A 20,283-nucleotide genomic window follows, 5' to 3' on the forward strand; every position below is an offset into this window, starting at 1 on the left:
AGAGTCTTCAAGAACTTCAAGAATCTAGATTACCAGGTATGTTAGATGTTGATTCTTGTGTTCCTTCCACCCAAGAAGTTCAAGAATCCCTTTTTGAAATATAAATATTGTTATTTATGAGGTTTTATGATTTATATGAATTGAGATTGAAGTTTATGATGTGGTTGAGTTTTAATTCATGTTTCGGTTAAAAAGTTCCAAAATTTTGTCCTAGTTTAAGGTGAATTTTATGATATTCATAATAAACCCTACAAGATCCGTGTTGATTGATGTAACCATGTTAATTGGGTGGATTGAATGTTGTATGAACAAAGTATGTTTCCCATATGTTTGATAAAATCTTGTGTGAAAGAAATAGAGTCATTATAGCATGTTGACAAGAAACCCCAATTATGTATAAGTTCATGCATGCCAAGTATTTGTTGAAAAGCCTTAGTGAATGACTTATTATATGTTACATGTGTTCCTATTCACGTGTATTCCTTATTGAATGAGTTATAAGACCACACCATGCCTCTCTTTACAATTATATGTTTGATACCTCCAAGTTCTTGAAGAAGTCGCCTCATTGATTGTATTGTGAATGATAGCATATTCCCATGTTATGTACAAGGTTTCCTATCTAGTATTATTTATGTCATCGAGTCCTGGGGGTATTATACCTAACAAATTAGCTGCTTGTCTAGAGCCAGTGTCAGTTTTACGATAATCTCAGTCAGGCCATGATTAGTAGTACTATCAGTCGGTTACAGAACTAAGTAGAACTCAGAGAGTTATAGAAATTAGGAAATCTCAGTAATCTCAATATCAGTAGCATTCCATCTTTAGTTCAGTAATTGATTCAGAACTCAATAATATTCCGTAAATCAATGGAACTCATTGAATTCAGTTTAGCTCAGTCAAAAAAGTATGATTAGGAACAGTTCAGTTAAGCCTAGTATGAATTAGTAATTAGTTTAGTGTTTTTTAGTTGGGAGTAGAATTCAGCACCGAGCGAACCTAGGGATGGGGGCCCACCCACTAGATAGGACTGATGTCCTAAGAAGTAATCCTTAAGTTCCAGAATTATCTAGCCAGTATAGGTATGAGATGTCACCCGTTAGACAGGACTGGCACACTTATGGATCACCCGTTAGATAGGACAGATCTCAGGGGTCACCCGTTAGATAGGATTAATCACAGGGGTCACCCGTTAGATAGGACTTACTCCATAAAAGTTGTATTTACCCATGGTATGGTATTGACATCCTTCCAACTGGGGTTATAGGTTGGACCCCAAACTAGCTAGCAAGGGGATGTCGGTAGATAACTACCTCCCACAGTCTCAGTTTCAGAATCAGTCTCAGTAGTAGAATTCTTCTCAGTAGCATAGATTCAGGACCGTTAGATACAGTCGATCAGTATCATTATCAATAGATTCAAAGATCATCCGCTAGATAGGACTGATCTCAGGCTTAATTAATCTTCTTCATTATTAGTATATTTAGAGCTCACTCATTAGATAGGACTGATCTCAGATATAGTTAATCATTTTCATCATCAGAATATTCAGAGATCACCTGCTAGATAGGACTGATCTCAACCTTAGTCAATCAAATATCAGTATCAGTAGATACAGTTATCAGAAGTCCAGTTAGTAGAAATCAGTATTTAGTATTTCCATGACTTCAGTTATAGTTTATGCATTCATGAATTTATCCTCATTCAGTAGTCTCATGATATTTAGTCAGTATTGTTCATTCATGTAAACCCTTGAATTTAGCCTTACCTCATCTAGTGTTCCAGTACATTCATAGTACTGATGCATACTTTTCTCTTGCACTATGGTGTCTTATACCATAGGTTTAGAAGCACGAGCTTCAAAACATCCTTAACAGTTCAGACACATCTAGAAACAGTAAAATTAGCAGTGAGTCCTCATCATTTGAGGATGTTACTTATTTTAGTATTGCCTTAGATTCAATATTTCAGTAGACAGGGTTAGTTGTGGGTTTTTCCCACCAACTCCATGTTCGAACACTTTAGAGGCTTTCAGTCTAGAAGTTCAGACAATAGTTTTAGTTTTTGTATTGATATATTTTATATGGTTGTAATTCAATTTGAACCTTATGGTAAGTTTTTTACCAGTTTATTGTATTTTTACCATATATTATTCAGTTATTACAGTAGGTACCAGAAAAAGGTTAGCTATGGTCCTTCGGGATTAGGAGCACCGTGTAGAGTCTGGGGTTCAGAATTTGGGGTGTTATAAGGTAAGGGTACGTGGCTCGTATATCTTCTTCTACTTCCTAAGTGGCGCCCTCAACCTACTGATTCCCCTAAAGAACTTTGACCAACGGAACATCTTTGTTCCTTAGTCTACAAATCTGATGATCTAGGATCTCAACTGAAATCTCTTCATATGAAAGTCTTTTCTAAATATTTGAGCTTCACCATTGCATTTATTAAGCATAGAGACTTGGAATACAGGATGAACGGCTGCCAACTCTGTTGGTAACTCAATCTCATAAGCTACTTTCCCAACATGACTCGAAATGCTAAAATGACCAATATATCGGGGACTAATCTTCCCCTTTTTGACAAATTTGTCTATCCCTTTCATGGGTGAAATCTTCAGATGTACTAAATCACCAACCTCAAATCCGATATCCCATCTTCTCACATCTACATAAGATTTCTAGAGACTCTAGCTATTTTCAATCTTTCTCTAATAAACTTAACTTTCTCCATAGTTCCATACACTGTATCAAGCCCACGCAAAGCGGCCTCTCCCACCTCAAACCAACCTATGGGTTATCTACATCTTCTCCTATAAAGATCCTCAAATGGAGCCATTTGAATGGTAGTATGGTAACTGTTGTTATAAGCAAACTCAATCAATGGCAAATGCTTATTCCAACTACCTTTTAAATTAAGACCACACACCCTCAACATATCTTTTAGAGTTTGGATGGTCCTCTTTTCTTGACCATCTATCTATGGGAGGAAAGACCAACTAAGATGGATTTCGGTACCAAGACCCTTCTAGAAGGCTCTCAAAAACTAGGAAGTAAACTGAGTAGCCATATTCAAAATGATAGACAAGGGAACTCCATACAATCTGAAAAATTCTTAGATGTACAACTTAGCATAATATTCAGTTGTATAGGACATGGAAAATGGCAAGAAATATGCTGACTTAGTCAATCTATCTATAGTAACCCAAATCAAGTCATGATTATGATGTGATTGGGGTAAACCAGTCATAAAATCCATATTCACCTCTTTCCACTTTAAGGTGGGGATACCAAACTCTTGGAATGTACCACCCAGTCTTTAGTGCTCTACCTTAACCTATTAACAAGTTACACATTTAGCTACAAACTTTGCAATATGTTTCTCCATACCATTTCACCAATAGATTTCCCACAAGTTACGGTACATCTTGGTAGTACCTGAATGAATAGAATAACGCACACCATGAAATTCAGCCATAATTCTCCATCTCAAATCATCAACATAAGGCACAGGAAGTCTATTCTGGTATCTTATCACACCATCTCCCCCTTGGGAGAAAACCTTTACCTTTTAGTCTTTAATAGAGTCCTTCAGTTTGACCAAACAAGAATCCATATCTTGTTTCTCTTTCACTTTTGAAACAAAGAAAAATTCAAAACTACTCTTAACCTAAACATTCCCTTCAGCTGAATCTATCAACCTGACATATAATCTATCCAAATGATGTACTTATTGAGCTAACTCTTTCTTATCATTCTCCATATGAGCAAAACTACCCATAGACAACCTACTAAGGGCGTCTGCCACTACATTGGCCTTTCCCAGATGATATAACATACTTATATCATATTCCTTCAATAGCTACAACCACCTTCTCTGATGGAGATTCAACTCCCTCAAAGTAAACACGTACTGCAAACTTTTGTGGTCCATAAATAAATAAACATGCACACCATATAGATGATGTCTCCATATTTTGAAGGCAAATAGCATGGTAGCTAATTCCAAGTCATAAGTTCGGTAATTATTTGTATGAGGCTTCAACTGTCTAGAGGCATAGGCTATGACCTTACCACTCTATATCAACACACAACCTAAACCAACTCTAGAGGCATCACAATAAACAACAAAGTCGTATGTACCATTAAGTAATACTAGAACTGAGGTTTTTGTGAGTCGAGTTTTTAACTCCTAAAAACTCTTCTCACAGGAATTGACCATAGGAATTTAACTTTTTTTTTAGGTCGATTTAAAAATCAGTGATGCAATAGATAGAAACCTTTAACAAAATGATGCTAGTAACCAGCTAGACCCAAGAAACTCCTAATATCTGATGGAGAGGTAGGTCTAGGCCAATTTCTTATGGCTTCTGTCTTTTGGGGATTGACTCTAATGATATCGGCAGAAATAATATTACCGAGAAAGGCTACTGATCTTAGCCAAAATTGACACTTGCTAAATTTGGAAAATAATTACTGATCTATAAGAGTTTGCAAGATAGTTCTAAGATGATCTGCATGGTCATCCTCACTGCGGAAGTATACCAGGATATCATCTATGAATACTATGATAAACAGGTCTAGATACTGTTTGAACACTCAATTCATGAGGTCCATGAAAGTTGCTGGAGCATTGGTTAGTCTGAAGGACATGACTAAAAACTCAAAATAACCATAGCGGGTTCTAAAACCTATCTTTGGAATATCACACTCCCTTACTTTAAGATGATGATAGCCGGATCTAAGGTCTATCTTTGAGAAATAATTGGCACCTTGTAATTGATCAAACAAGTCATTAATTCTATAAAGAGGATATTTGTTCTTGACTATGATCTTATTTCGCTGACAATAGTTAATGCACATCTGCAAAGAACCATCTTTCTTTCAGACAAATAGGGCGGGAGGGCCCCTTGGGGAAACCTAGGCCTAATGAAACCTTTATCTAAAAGATCTTTGAGTTGCTCTTTCAACTCTTTAAGCTATGAAGGAGCTATACGATATGGAGGGATAAAAATAGGCTGAGTGTCTAAAAGAAGGTCAATACCAAATTCTATCTCTCTATCAGGAGGTAGCACTATGAGATCTTCTGGGAAGACATCGAGAAACTCACTTACTATATTAACTGTAACACCCTACATTTTGGGCTAGAACGTAAACCGTCATTCATGCACATAAAGGTTGCAAAATCCATAAATCTAATGTAAATTTAGTATGGTAATTTAGTTGAACATAAATTGACATCATAGAGGTCCCTTAACTCAAGGACGAGTTGAAATCTTTTCTATCGATTGAGTTTTGGTGAGCATTAAACTTGGGTCAAATTTAATAGACCATAACTTCTTAAATATAACAAAATTATATGGACTACTATATATTAAATGAAAGGTCTTTGAATCTTCTTTTCAACACCACTGATTTTTCCTTAATCCAATAGTAGGGTAAAAAGTTATACCCATTTTACAGTAAGGTGTCAGGCTGCCTAAGGAGCGATGACCAGGCCGATGATCCATTGGGCCTATGATGGTCTGTCACAGAGCCCGTTGCTCAAAAAATAGTGACTCAGTCACTGGAAATATAGTGACGGTTCTGGGGATGGTTCGTCGGGCCCGTGATGGTCCGTCGAGCCATCTGAAGCTCAAAAATGTGATTTATTAAAGAATTGTTTTGATACTTTTCCTTTTCAAAAAATATCCTCAATCGATTTAATTACACCCTAACATATTATTAATCAATTCCTATCAGTTGTAATAACAAAAACTCCCTTGTTCACTCTCAAAATAAGATCAAATTAGGGTTCTTCCCCAAGAACAAGGAATCAAGAATCAACTTTTAAGTTTAAGTTTTTCAAGGAACAAATCAAGATTTAAGTCCTACTCTTTATACCAAGTAATCTAAGGTACATGGGGTTTTTCTTAATGACATAGGATTGTTTAAAACTCTTCGAATAAGATTTAAAGTTATAGAAATCTTGAAATTTTAAAGGGGATTTGGAATTATATTTACAATCTTGCATTATGAACTCTTTAATGATACTATTGTTTTGGTATTAAGACCTTTCCCCCAAATTAATTTGTACACGTATATTTGTATGTATGAAATTGAGTAGAATATTTAATTGAGAGCATGAAAATATAGAACCCATCCCTTGCTATGATTTCCCATACTTTTCATACGATATTGATTATTTCAAATATTTTTTGAGAAGCATGGTACAAATGTATTGATTATTGTTTATGACTTGATTATGGTTTTAAATTTAAGAGGGGGTTTTACATGTTGCTAAATGCTGAAAATATATAATGAATCTTTGCATGGTTTTGAGTTATGTTTTGAAATATAAATTCTCTTATACTTGTCTGAATGCTTCAGTGGTTTGAACATTATTTTAAATAAAAGAATCTTGCATGATACTTTATGGCATTTGATATATGACTTGCAAGTCTTGGTGTGACGGTACCAAATCAGATAATGCCATAACAGACTCAGAATAGAATAGAAATTAGATTTCACTCAGAATTATAGATTTTATATTTACAAAGATACATGTTTAGAAAAGGTAAAAAATAGGCACAAAGCGATGTTAGGTGGTTACCCGAAGAGGGCACGAGTTTTGATAACTCATTTCCCAAAACTGTGTTTTGCCAATATGGGTTATTTTATCCCCTAGAAGGATTATATGGTAGCCTAGTGCCTGGTGGCATACCAGATGCAGAGACGCCAACCCTTGCGGCAAACTTGTGTTGGGGGCTTGGCTTCCGAGTTAAGGCAGATTCCATAAAGCCCATGGAATTTTAAAGTCATAAGGTAGACCACCTAGCAAAGAAGTAAAACAAAGGGTATGTCATAGAGTCCAAATAATTGTTTAGAATATTTTAAATATGCCCATGTGTTTTCTTTCCATATGTTCATTTATAAACTATTTCTAAATTGCTTTCACCTATGTTACATAAAAAAATTGTTATTTTGGAATTGCTCTACGTGCTAGTACAATTGTATAACACCCTATATTTTAGGGTTTGAGGCTCAGTCTTGAGGTTCTGCTAAGCCGTAGAGTATTTAGAAAGAAGTAAAGTATGCAGTTGGTGAGCCTTCTTTATTTTTGAAGGCCTATTTCCTTTCGATCACTTGTTATTTATTTTTATTTAGGTCCACTAGGGGCCTTGTCTAAGATTTAGACAGTTTGTTAATGTCGTATGTAGTAGAAATTTTACAGACTAGAAAGATGTTGTCTAGAAGTTGATAAATTTATTTTCATATTATTAAACAGATTTTTAGAATATGACCATGATTTCATTTGTTTACTTTTCATATTTCTTCTTATTATATGTGAATGGTGTTCATGATTGCAAGATAGAAAGGGGCGCCCGAGCCTAATGGTTCGGGATGCTCATCGTGGCCAAGGCCCCAACTTGGGTCATGACAAACTTTGTATCAAAGCATGATTCATGGTGCCAGAAAGTCTATGAAATCGTGTTGGTTAGAGTCCTATTTATGAGTGTGTAGTGCGCCACACTTATAAGTAGGAGGATATAAGGCGTTTAGGAATGTCTTACTTTCTTCATGTTCTAGTTCGTGCTATGGAGTCAGAATGTTCTTTTTTTATACTATAATTCATGCTTTGGTATTGCCTATAAGAGACTAAAGTCATCCCAACTCTGATATTCTCATATATGTCTTGTTGTTGAGGTTATTCAAGTGCATAAGTCTAGAATCTAAATGGTATAGTCCTTTCTGATTGAGTCATAAAAGATTATAAATTTGTGCAAGGACTTGAGAGGAGTTTGTTAGTGCTTCAAGATGTACTAATTCAAGTGTAAACTTTGATCCTGATGAAATCATGCTTTTCAGCCTTAGGTATTTATGTGTATCCATTCCTTTTCCAAATTTTTGTTATGGATGTCATGCATAAGGGGAATGATATGTAGCAGAATGTTGGAAATATACTTCCACCCAAATAGTAGTGTATGTTAAAGTATCATGACCTATTAGTAGTGAGATTGGGCCAATAAGTTGGTGATATAAAGTCACAAGGTTAGAAGTCAGAGTGAGGGGGACTTTTGTTTGGTTTAGAAAAATATTTTTATTTGTATAACCGTCGATTGAGGGATTATTTGTTATTTTATATTAGTAGACTAATGTGGTAGTAATATTGGTAGATTGTGGGGTATCCAATAGAGAAAGTGTTTGGCTGTGATTATTATTTATTCAAAACTAGATAAGGAGCTTAGAGTGGATAGTCATGGTGGTTATAGAAACCTCTTATAGGTTGTGAATAGAAATAGTTAGATTAGCTAATAAGTTATAAGTATAGGTTCATTGTTGTATGTTATATTTAAAGGTAGTCTAAATATATGCTTGGGTAAGTAAGTATGAGGTAAAAAAGTACAATATTAGATAAGATTGGGTTGGGTTATGTTATATAATTAGAATTGAATATCTGTATTATGACTTTACTCCCTTTTGATTGTCTTTATTTTAATAGTTGTAAACTAGTACTTCATGTAAGAAGGTATGTAGTGGATTTTGAGAAGTAATAGTGATGTCATGAAGGGGTTTCAATTTTAGTAGTTGTTAAATAAAATGAGTATTTTGAGTTAATTTCCTAATTTGATGGACTAGTATAGTATGTTGCATGTTTCACCGGTGGTACGTGATTGTTGCTAGACCATAGGCTTGAACTTTAAATATAAAATATAGTGGTGGTAAGAGTAGAAGCTTAAGTTTAATGATGTATATTTTGTGGGAATGAATTGATAGGCTTGATGGGGTTTGTGAAAGAGTCTAGGTTGGTAATATATGAAAAGTTAAGTGGTAATTACAAGGTAAATATGTATACGAGGATTAGTGTTAAAATGATGAATTGTGGGTAAGTCATTAAGTCGATAAGGGCAAAAGTATATAAGAATAAGTTGCACTCCCCTGGTAGTATGGCATTAGGTAAGATTTTATGATATATGCTATGTTATTAATGGTCTAATGTTGGAAGGTTAAGTAGTGGAGAGTGGATGTTTATATGATAAGGAATGAGGATTTGTATGCTTATGAGACTGTGAATTGAAGGTTGATGACTATAGAGGATAGTGAAAATTTAAGAGTGGCGTCAAGGAAAGAAATGCTAGAGTATACATAAAAACGGAAAGTTTAGCATTTATGTGTATAGTGTTTTGCGTACTTAGTTTGTGTTTTTGATATTATAGTATACAGAAGTCTGGTGAGTTATCGTACAGTGTTTGTTAGAGTTGAATTGAGGAAATATTGGTAGGCAATATGAGCCTTGGGTATGGTTTTACAAATTTTGTTAAGTTGTAAGTTATGTTATTAGAGGTGTAATGCAAGTATTCTAAGGAGTTAAATATGGAGTGTTAAGTTTTTAGAAGTGTAGACGTCCATGCCCATAATTATGTTAGTCAAGAATTCATGATTTTAGGGTTAGAGGAAGTTATGATTAGTATCCCTTTAGGGGATGTCCCAAAAAGAATTTAGTGCCTTTATGTTAAATTATTGAGGAAAGTTTGTGTTCATGTGTATACCGATATCCCTTATTGCATTGAGAACTGCGGTTATGGATTGATGAGAGGTTATATTCTCAAGTCTAGGAGGGTGAATTTGATCTAAGGGGGAGATGATGGATTAAAGTAGTTCCCAAATTTTTATTTATTTACTGTGTCAAGTTTCAAGTAAGAATCATGTTAAATCAATTCCTATTTAAGCAAGTTCCTCCTACTTTGATTGGAATGGACTTCTACTAATGTCTTCTGTATTCATGTCTTGCCTATTCCTAAGGTTTGAGCTCTCTATGCAACTCATGCCATGCTCCGACCTCCAAACAAGACGCAATAATGTCCCTCAGTGATCCAATATTCCAAGTATCCAAGATCTAAGTTATGTTGCTCATGATCCATGTCTTACATAATTAATGCATGGTCCGAAGAAACCATGTTTTCCATACGTTACCGATTCATTTCATGTCGGGATTAGCAAAAGTGCTAAAGTTTATGCTAACTCATGGAAAATTTTAGTCCTTTAAATGAGGATCAATCGCTTTAAGTGGAAATTCTTGTCTTAGTTGTTAATTACCTAAATTTTGGCTTTATTCCATATAGTTCATGATATGTGCACCTAACTCTCTCACTATGGTCTATCCAAAGAAATCACGTTATGTTGTGTTTGTGCCAAACGACTCTTTACCTATGATCCAAACACTTGATATATGAAGCACTTTGGGTCTATCCTATCGAATCTTCACCTTATCTCCCTCTTTGAGTAGTGCTATAAGTATAAGCTATAAATTGATAAGTGTTACATCCATTCATGATGTTTAGGCTTGGGTCCCTCAATGACCCTTCGTAAGTCAGTGTGACAGTGGTTGTAAGAGCGTGGTAGTGTGTTGGGTGGAGAAGTAGATATTTTTGAAGATGGATATTTTGATGTGACTTCTGGATCTATGGTTATAGGAGAAGGGGGAAGAAGGAGATGAGCTTTCATTATGTGAGATAGTTAAGAAGGAGTTATGTGGTGAAAATCTTAATGAAAATGATTGAATTGGCTGGTCTTGGTTGTGAGATCCATGAAGTGGGTGTAGTAATGATAGGCTTAAATTTTGTGATTGATGAAAACACAAACCAATGTGTTGTGTGGTTAGAATTCCCTCAACATAGAGTTGAGGTTGTTGGGTTATAATGATAGGGTGAGTTGATTTCTTAATGTGATGTAGAGTGCAAGGTCCCGTAGTTTAACTTAGCACCTTTTTATTTCGAGTTGGGCTTCAGCATAGAATTATTATACGGTGGGACACAAAATTCTTGTGGTTATATGTGTTATGGGAGAATCGTAGGTTTGAAATGATGAAGTATGTTGATTAATATTGGGGCATAGATAAATAGTGTCTCTAAACTTAAGGTCCTTTCATTGTATCTTGTAAAGTGGAAAATACTTCTAAATCCTTTGACCCATAAAATTTTATTTCACGATTAGTATTAATGTAAATAGGGCCTCTGATCACCAAATAAACTCATGCCGTATGTCGTGATGATAATTATTCATAGAACTCATGTGCAAGGTCATCCCTATATAAAGTTTCACTACCTCATACTTCGTGCTTAAGTGTTTCACGAGGGGTTATCATGAAGCTCTTTCGATGCTATTGCATATATTGTTGAGGAAAAATGTTCAATGTTAGGTTACTTTCCTTATTCCATACCTTTAGAACTTCAACAAGTCCCTACCCATCATTCGGGGACGAATGATCCCAAGGGAGAGATAATATAATACCTCATATTTTGGGCTCGAACATAAACCGTCATTCATGCGCTTAAAGGTTCAAAGAGCCCTAAATCTGATGTGAATTTAGTGTGTTAATTAATTTTGCAGTGTGGGAATCTATTTGAGCATAAATTGAGATCATACAGGTCCCTTAACTCAAGGACGAGTTGAAAGCTTTTCTATCGATTGAGTTTTGGTTAGCGTTTAAATTTGGATCTAATAAAATTGCCCATAACTTTTTATATATAACGAATTAGAGGACCTACTATATATCAAATGAAAGGTCTTTGAATCCTCTTCCCAACCCCACCTATTTTGCCTTAATCGATATCATGGTAAAATGTTATGCCCATTTTACAGTAAGGTGTCAGGCTACATAAGGAGTGACGGCTGGGACGACGGTCCATCATGGAGCCTATCAACACAAATATAGTGACTCAGTCACTGGAAATGCGGGGATGGTTCTGGGGACTGCTCGTCAGCCCCCTGATGGTCCGTCGGCCATCCCGAGCTCAAATACATGAGTTTTTAAAGGGTTGTTTTGGTACTTTTCCTCTTCATAAAACCTCCCCAATTGATTTAATTACACTCTAACACGTTATTAATCAATTACCATCCATTGCAACATCAAAAACTCCCTTCTTCACTCTGAAAATAAGATTAAATTAGTGTTTTTCCCCAAGAACACAGAATCAAGAATCAACCTTTAAGTTCAAGTTTTTCAAGGAACAAATCAAAATTTGAGTTCTGCTCTTTAAACCAAGTAATCTAAGGTATGTGGGGGTTTTCTAAACTACATGGGCTTGTTGAACACTCTTCAAATAAGTTTAAATTTATAGAAATCATGAAATTCTAAAGGGGTTTTGGAATTATGTTTATAATCCTGCATTATGAACTCTTTAATGATACTATTGTTTTGGTCTTGAGGCCATTCCCCCAAATTGATTTGTACTTGTATATATGTATGTATGAAATTGAGTTGAATATTTAATTAAGAGCATGAAAATATAGAATCCCTCTCTTTCTATGATTTTCCATTATTTTCATACGATATGGATTATTTCGAATGTATTTTGAGAAGCATGATACAAATGTCTTGATTGTTGTTTATGACTTGATTATGGTTTCGAATTGAAGAGAGGGGGGTTTTACATGTTGATAAATTCTGAAAATATATAATAAAAGAATTGCATGATTTTGTCAAAAATACATGACCACCACATGTTTGTTTGAATTGTTGAAAAGATGAGAATCTTTGCATGGTTTTGAATTATGTTTTGAAATATGAATTATATTGTACTTGTCGAAATGATATGGTGGTCTGAACATTGTTTTAAATGAAAGAATCCTTCATGATACCTTATGGCTCAGATGTACAACTTGCAAGTCTTAGTGTGACAGCACCAAAACAGATATTTCCATAACAGACTAAGAATAGAATAGAAATCAAATTTCACTTAGATATATAGATTTTAATTTAGAGAAATACCTGTTCAGAAAAGGTTAAAAAAGGGCACAAAGATATGTTAGGTGGTTACCCGAAGAGGGATCGAGTTCAGATAACTCATTGCCCAAAATGGTATTTTGCCGATACTGGTTATTTTTTCCATAGAGGGATTATACGCTGGCCTATTGCCCTGTGGCGTACCAGAGATAAAGACTCCAAACCTTGCAGCAAACATGGGTTTGGTTCTTGGCTACCGAGTAAAGGGAAGATTCCCCATAGCCCACGGAATTTCAGAGTTGTAGGTTAGGCCACCTAGCACAGAAGTAAAACAAAGGGTATGTCATGGAGTCCAGATAATTGTTCAAAGTCTTTTAAATTTTCCCATGTGTTTTATTTCCATATGTTTATTTATAAACTATTTCTAAAATTCTAACACCTATGTTGAATAAAAAATTTGTTATTTTGGAATTTCTCTACATACCAGTACAATTGTATTTACCCCCTATATTTCAGGGTCTGAGGCTCAGTCTAGAGGTCCTGCCAAGTCGTAGAGTATTCAGACAGAAGTGAAGTGTGCAGTTGGTGAGCATTCTTTATTCTGGAAGGCCTATTTCTTTTTAGTCACTTGTTATTTATTATGGTTTATTTCCACTGAGGGCCTGTCCCAAATTTAGATAGTTTGTTTATGTCGTATATAGTAGAGATTTCGTAGACTAGAAAGATATTGTCAAGAAGTTGATAAATTTATTTTTGTACTGGTAAACAAATTTTCAGAATATGACCATGATTCTATTTGTCTACTTTCCACATTTCTTGTTATTGTATATGAATGGTGTTCATGATTGCCAGATAGAAAGAGGCGTCTGGGCCTCATTATTTGAGAAGCTCATTGCGGCCAGGGCCCTGGCTCGGGTCGTGACATTGACGAACTGAACTGTTGGAGTCTCAGACTTTGTGTCTTTAACTTGAACTAGATGGTAAATGCAACCTTTAGAAATCAACCTTTTTGCCTTAATATAAGATATGAAATGACACTTAGGAGACACTGAATTACCTACCCACTCAAAGACTAGCTCATCTGGAAAATAAAACTTCACCACTCGAGTGTGACAATCTATAGAACAATAACAGGAATGGAGCCAATCCATATCAAGAATAAGAGCAAAATCAACCATGTCTAACTCTATAAAGTCTGCTGACATGAATCTATGAAGGACAGTGATAGGACACTTCTTATGGATTTGCTTAGCAATAACTGACTCACTTAATAGAATAGAAACCAAGAAAGGCTCAGGGATCTTTTCAAATTTTATCTCAAAATTTGCAGGAACTAACGGGGTCACATAAGACAAACTCAACCCATGGTCTAACAATACATAAACATCAAAATTAATAACATGAAGCATACCGGTAACAGCATCTGGAGAATCCTCCTTCTCCTGGTGGGATGGTGAATCATAAAACTTATTTTAGTACTAACTGCCACCGGTACTGGATGAAGTGCCCTAAGGAGGGGCTGGGCGACCTAGAGGAGCTAGTGCACTATTATCCTAAGTTTGGGGACGTGCACCTGTATTCCCCATCTATTATGTGGGCATTCCTTGATTTCGGGACCCTCTTGGTAACAAGCATAACAACTCTCTGACCCCACAAACATTTACCTCTATGAATCTTACCACAATTTGAACATAGGGGATGATTAGGCTTCCCACTCACACTATTCTGAGATCTATACATGAAAGACTTACCTTACTACTCCGATCTATTTCTAGGTGCAGGAGGACTGTGTGAAGTAGTCCAAGCATAAATGAATGATTCTGAAACTTCAAATGATTTCCTCCTCCAGACCTATTATGACCATAATCAAATTATCTTATTCTAGCCTTCTTATTTACTCTCTCTTACCTTCATATTCTCTACCTCAATCTGCTGAGCATGCTTCATCAATCTAGAAAGATCTATGTCTCTATAGAGCATAGCAGTCCTACACTCTTTAACTACCAATCCAGACACACCGGTCACAAACTTACTCATTCTTGACCTAGGGTTAGCCATCTGATCAGGGGCATACTTAGACAGCTGGTTGAACTTGAGGCAATACTCTTTTATTGTCACAGATCCCTGCCTCAGGTTCATGAACTCTTCTATCTTAGATTCCCTTATCTTAAGTGGAAGAATTTGTCTAAGAATGCATCCTGAAAAATCTACCAAGTGATGGGAGCTGCATTCTCTCCTTTACTTTTCTTCCACATCACCACCCAATCATGACCAACATCCTTCAGCCTATAGGATGCCAATTCTACACTTTCCTCTTTAAAAACATGTATAATTCAGGTGATATCTTTACCTCATCAAGATAAAAAGATAAGTCCTCACCTGTCTTCGACCCAAAGAATTCTGGTAGATTTATTCTCATAAAATCTCTGATTCTGGCTATGGCTAAGTCTCCATATTGCTTAGGGCTGCAGCCTAACGGTTATCCTGAACATTTGTTGTGTGCCTGAAAGGCAGCCCAAAACACTGTATGTGACACATTCTCATTCAAAGGATCTACGAGCAGAGGTGGTTGGTTATTGTTTCTATGGGTGTTAGCTTTACGAGGAGCTATATTCTATCATAAAAGAGCATGAGTTAATAGCAGATAGATATAGATGTAAGCACGATGGATTATGAAAGAAAGAGAAGATTTTCCTAAAATGATCCATAGCCTCTTGCTCATAGATGTGGTGCACTTCACAGCGATGATCAAGACTCTGTGTAATGCAGCTTGTTTGACTCCCTAGGACTCTCTAAACCTTAGTCTCTAATACCAAGTTTGTAACACCCCAAAATTTAATTCTTGGAACGCCCCACGGTGCTCCAAACTATAAGTAGTCTTGAGCTAACCCTGGTTGCTTTCTATTAGCTCTGAATCTCAAAATAGGGAAATATTAATATATGATACTGACAATCCAGAAAAAAAATCTAAAAATTCTGAGTATATCTAAGAATAATGATCACATCAATATGATAAAACAAATACTGAAAGGTCTAAACATGACATCTGAAATCTAAGACTGAATCTAGTATTCCGACAAGCCTCTACCAATAGAATATAGAGAGTCACTGGGACAGGCCCCAGCTGACACAGACTGTCTAAAATGAGAAATAAATATTTACTGATAACTGGAAATCTGAATAGCTAAGTCCCCAAACAATAAGACTCACCAACTGCAGGGATTTAGATGAGATGCTCGAAAATCACTCTCACTACTGAGACTGGGCACCTTAACCTATATTATGAGACAATGTAGCACACAGACGTATATATGGATTAGTACTTTGATGATGTACTGAGTATATGGAGGTGTATGCAATAAGTAAATGATATCATCACAGTTATAGAAAACATCATGCATGCTAAATTAAAATGACTCACTTAAGCTTGAGTAATCTGAAATCTAAAAGTCAAATCATGAATAATAAAACATGTAATCTAAATCTTGTGAGCGACACTTAGTTCTGAAATCTATATTCTGTTCTTATCCTCAAATCATATAGGCTGAACAAAGTCTGAAACTTATTCGGCATGCCTTAAGGCTTCAAATCAATTAAAATGTTTTAAGAGTTGGGGATATCTGTTCGGGAGGTTTTTCTAACTGACATACACCATGTGAGCATCCATGGAGTCCCATCACTAGCTCCCGTTAGGTATGGATGGTCTACCCTTGCCATCGGAATAGAATAATCTAATCTGATTGATCATAATCTGAGTCATCCACACAGAAGTGGGAATAATCTAAAACTCTGTACCTATGATGGTACGTAGTTTAGGGGTATGAAACCGTAGGAACTTACTAATCCCAGTGCTAAATACTACTCCCATTCTTATGCTCACAATATTAAGAAAATCCACTTAAAAAAATAGCACAAGGGTTTATAAGAAAACCAATTATGCTTTTTTTTCTTTAAATCTCAAGTTATCAAAATAAAGTTGGTTCTTATCTTAGCTTAGGACCAAAAGGTCAAATCTTTGTCAAAATTTATGAGAAATCTTATTTGAGGATGCTCATAGCACAAATAATCTTGAAATAACAATCTTAAATTGGGGCTTGACGACCCATGCATCAATCTTCACATTAAAATATCTAAAATTCATGCTTGATAATTTAAACAATTATAATTCATCATAAAATCAGGAAATTTCAACAATATGCGTGGAAATATAAATATAATCATGTAATTCAACTTCTAAATCATAGGAAATCTCATAATCTCGTAAATTATGATCATGGGTATAAACCCTAACTTGAATTTCGTGGAAAATCATATAAGTTGCAGTAAATTTGTAATTGAAATAAAGTTTTGGGCACAATGATGAAAGAATTATCCTTGTTCAAGCCCCACATGCCTTAATTGATGAACTAGATGCTAAGAGTTGAATCTTGGGTATCTATTGATGCTTTGGAGATGAATTCTTAATGCTTTTGTATTGGGAATCTGTAATCTTGAATTATCTTGGAGAATTAATGAAGGAATTTGGGTTTTCTTAGAGAGGAAGTATGAGCCACAGGGTTTTGATTGAGAGAGAATGATGAATGTAGCATAAAGTGGTTTGAAATTTGATATATCTTATATTTTTGGATGGATTTGGGACTGGGTACTTAACCAAAATGCCCATTTTTAAACAGAAATCTTGACTTTTGGCCTTGGTACGATGTGCCACTATCGCGCCAAGCCACTGGAAAATGCCAAATGGGAATATGCATGTTGGCGCCACACGGTGGTATTGCATTGCGCCAATACGTGGACCTTCAATGGAATCAGAAAATTGGGAATTTGGACCTTTCCACGAAGCACCAATATCGTGTAGGGCCACTAACAATTGACAAATATGAATTTGCTTATTTTCGTAATGTGCTAAAAGCCCAGGTGGCACACTGCCAACTTAAAAGTGCCATAACTCCTTCACCAAGTATCAGAATTGGGTGAATTTGGTATCGATGGAAAGCTTAATCAATTTTCCACACCATGAAAATTCTAAATCCAGGGAATTACACATGAAATAATTATCATATATTTTGGAAGCTATTCTTTAACCTTCTATAGACTAATTTTAGCTAGAAAAAGTATGGGGTATTATAATTGATATGGAAGATCTTGAAAATTTTAATATTCTCAAAGAACAATATAAGGCAATCCAAACTAGTACACGTGCTATAAGCTTACTTTTGTGTGCAGTTAGCAGAGAAGAATATGACAATATCTAAACATGCGAGACAATAAAATAAATATGGGACAAACTAGAGGTAACCTATGAAGGAACCACCAAAGTCAAGAAGTCCAAAATTATTTGTCTTGTGAATGAATACTGATTATTAGAAATGGAGAAAAATATGGATATTAAAACAATGTTCGCCAGATTCTGCAAAATCCTGTTCGAACTAAAGTCACTAGGGATGATCTATCCTTATAGACTACATGTCCAAAATCTGGTCCAAAGCCTCTCAATGACTTGGGAAACCATGGCTACTATTTTGGATGACAGACACCTTCACAACATGAATATGATGAAATATAAGGTAACTTTATTGCATATAAGAAAAATTATGTCAATAGGTTTTACAAGGATGGAAGAAAGAAAATAGTTTTCTTCAATGCTACTCCAACTAAAGAGGAGTATATTATGGAAAATGTTGATAGCAAAGGAATGGCCCTCATCAACCGTGGGGGTAAGGTTGATCATGAGACACAGAAAAAAAGTTTCCATGGAGGCAAAAACAATGACTCTACCAGAAACGATGATCTCTGTTACTACTGTGGAATACATGGATACTTTAAACAAAACTGTCTAGAATAAAGACGATGATCTTCTAGAAAGAATCAAAATTTTAGGGCCTAAAGTGATAAAGATGAAACTGAAGAAAAAATAGAGGTTGCAAGCATGTGTTTTATGGCAATAGGTGGACCTAGTGAGGTAAGGAAACATAACTGTCATAACTATAATAATCTTGAATGTAATCTGGATATGCTAACCAATGAACTTCAAAAAATCATAGATGAATGTAATAAGCTTGCACAAGAAAAGAAAAGTTCTGAAGTGCATTTTAAATAAAAAATCCTAGTACAACGACGAAATGGACAAATAGAAATTGAGGCATGTCCAGTTGAAAATGACTAGCTTGATGATGAGCTTGGTGACGTAAAAATGTAATTAAACAATTTTAAAGGTCCCTAAGCCACAGTTTCGTAGGAAAAACTCCTTAAAAAGGAATCCGAGTTTCTTCTCAAGGTTACTTAAATAAGATAATACCTCCTTTACTTTTTGAGGTATCTCCTACTTTACTTATGGACAGAGAGGACACAAATACTACAGATATAGGCATAAGCCTAAAAGTGTGTGGGTTTTGAATCCCAAGAAAAGTACATCTAATAGAAAGGACCCAGGATCACATGGGTACCTAACCAAAATTAATCTTCTATTTTGCAGGAATAAATTCAGAAGAGCTATAGAAAAGAAATATAGGTCATTGACAGCAGATATTTTAGGCATATGACTGGAAAGAAGGAGAACTTTTTTTCCCTAAAGAAAGTGGATGGGGGTCAGTCAGATTCGGTGATAATGCCGGAGGTAATGTCATTGGAGTCGGCTCATTAAGACTCAACTCATCGTTCAAAGTCTATGAAGTATATCTAATAGATGATCTCAAACACAACCTACTGAGAATTAGTCAACTATGTGATGCCAGGCTATGAGTGCTCTTCAAAGCTAAAAGCTGCACAATTAAACATGACAAAAGAAATATCTCACTTATCGATGAACGTGTTGATAACATTTATGTTTTAAATAGTCCTGACTTTTCCACCCTGACTTGCCTCATTGTGCAAGCAAATGATACTTGGTTTTGGAATAGGAAGCTTGGGCATGCTAGCATGCACATTATAGAGAAACTGTCTAGGGTTGATTTTGTAAAAGTTCTGCCAAAAATCAAGTTTGAAAAGGTTCACATCTGTGATTCCTGCTAGCTTGGTAAATAGACTAAAATATCTTTCAAATCCAAGTACATTGTCTTTACTACTAGACCTCTCTAAACAATCCACATGGATCTGTTTGGTCACACCAAAACTGCAAATATTGGTGGAAAAAGATATGGTTTTGTCAAAGTTGATGATTACTCATAATTTTACTAGGTTTTATTTCTTTCACATAAACATGAAACTTTCACAAATTTTGAGATTTTTGTAAAAAAATATAGAGAAAAGTTGGGTACCTCATCACCTACATTCACAATGATTATGGAGGAGAATTTGAAAATAAGGTGTTTGAAAAGTATTGAGCTCTAAAATGATACTCTCAAAACTTCTCTTCACCATGATCTCCATAACATAATAGTGTAGTAGAATGAAAGAATCGGCCCCTACAGGAAACCTCTAAAACATTTCTGTTAGAACACAATCTCCCTGATCACTTTAGGGTAGAAGCAGTTAGCACAAGATGTCATATCATAAACAGGTGTTTGATCAGACCTATTTTGAAGAAAACACATATGAACTCTGGAGAGGAAAGAAGCCCAACATCGTCTACTTTTATCCTTTTGG

This window comes from Capsicum annuum, chromosome 6 (assembly GCF_002878395.1).
Source record: "Capsicum annuum cultivar UCD-10X-F1 chromosome 6, UCD10Xv1.1, whole genome shotgun sequence".
NCBI lineage: Eukaryota > Viridiplantae > Streptophyta > Magnoliopsida > Solanales > Solanaceae > Capsicum > Capsicum annuum.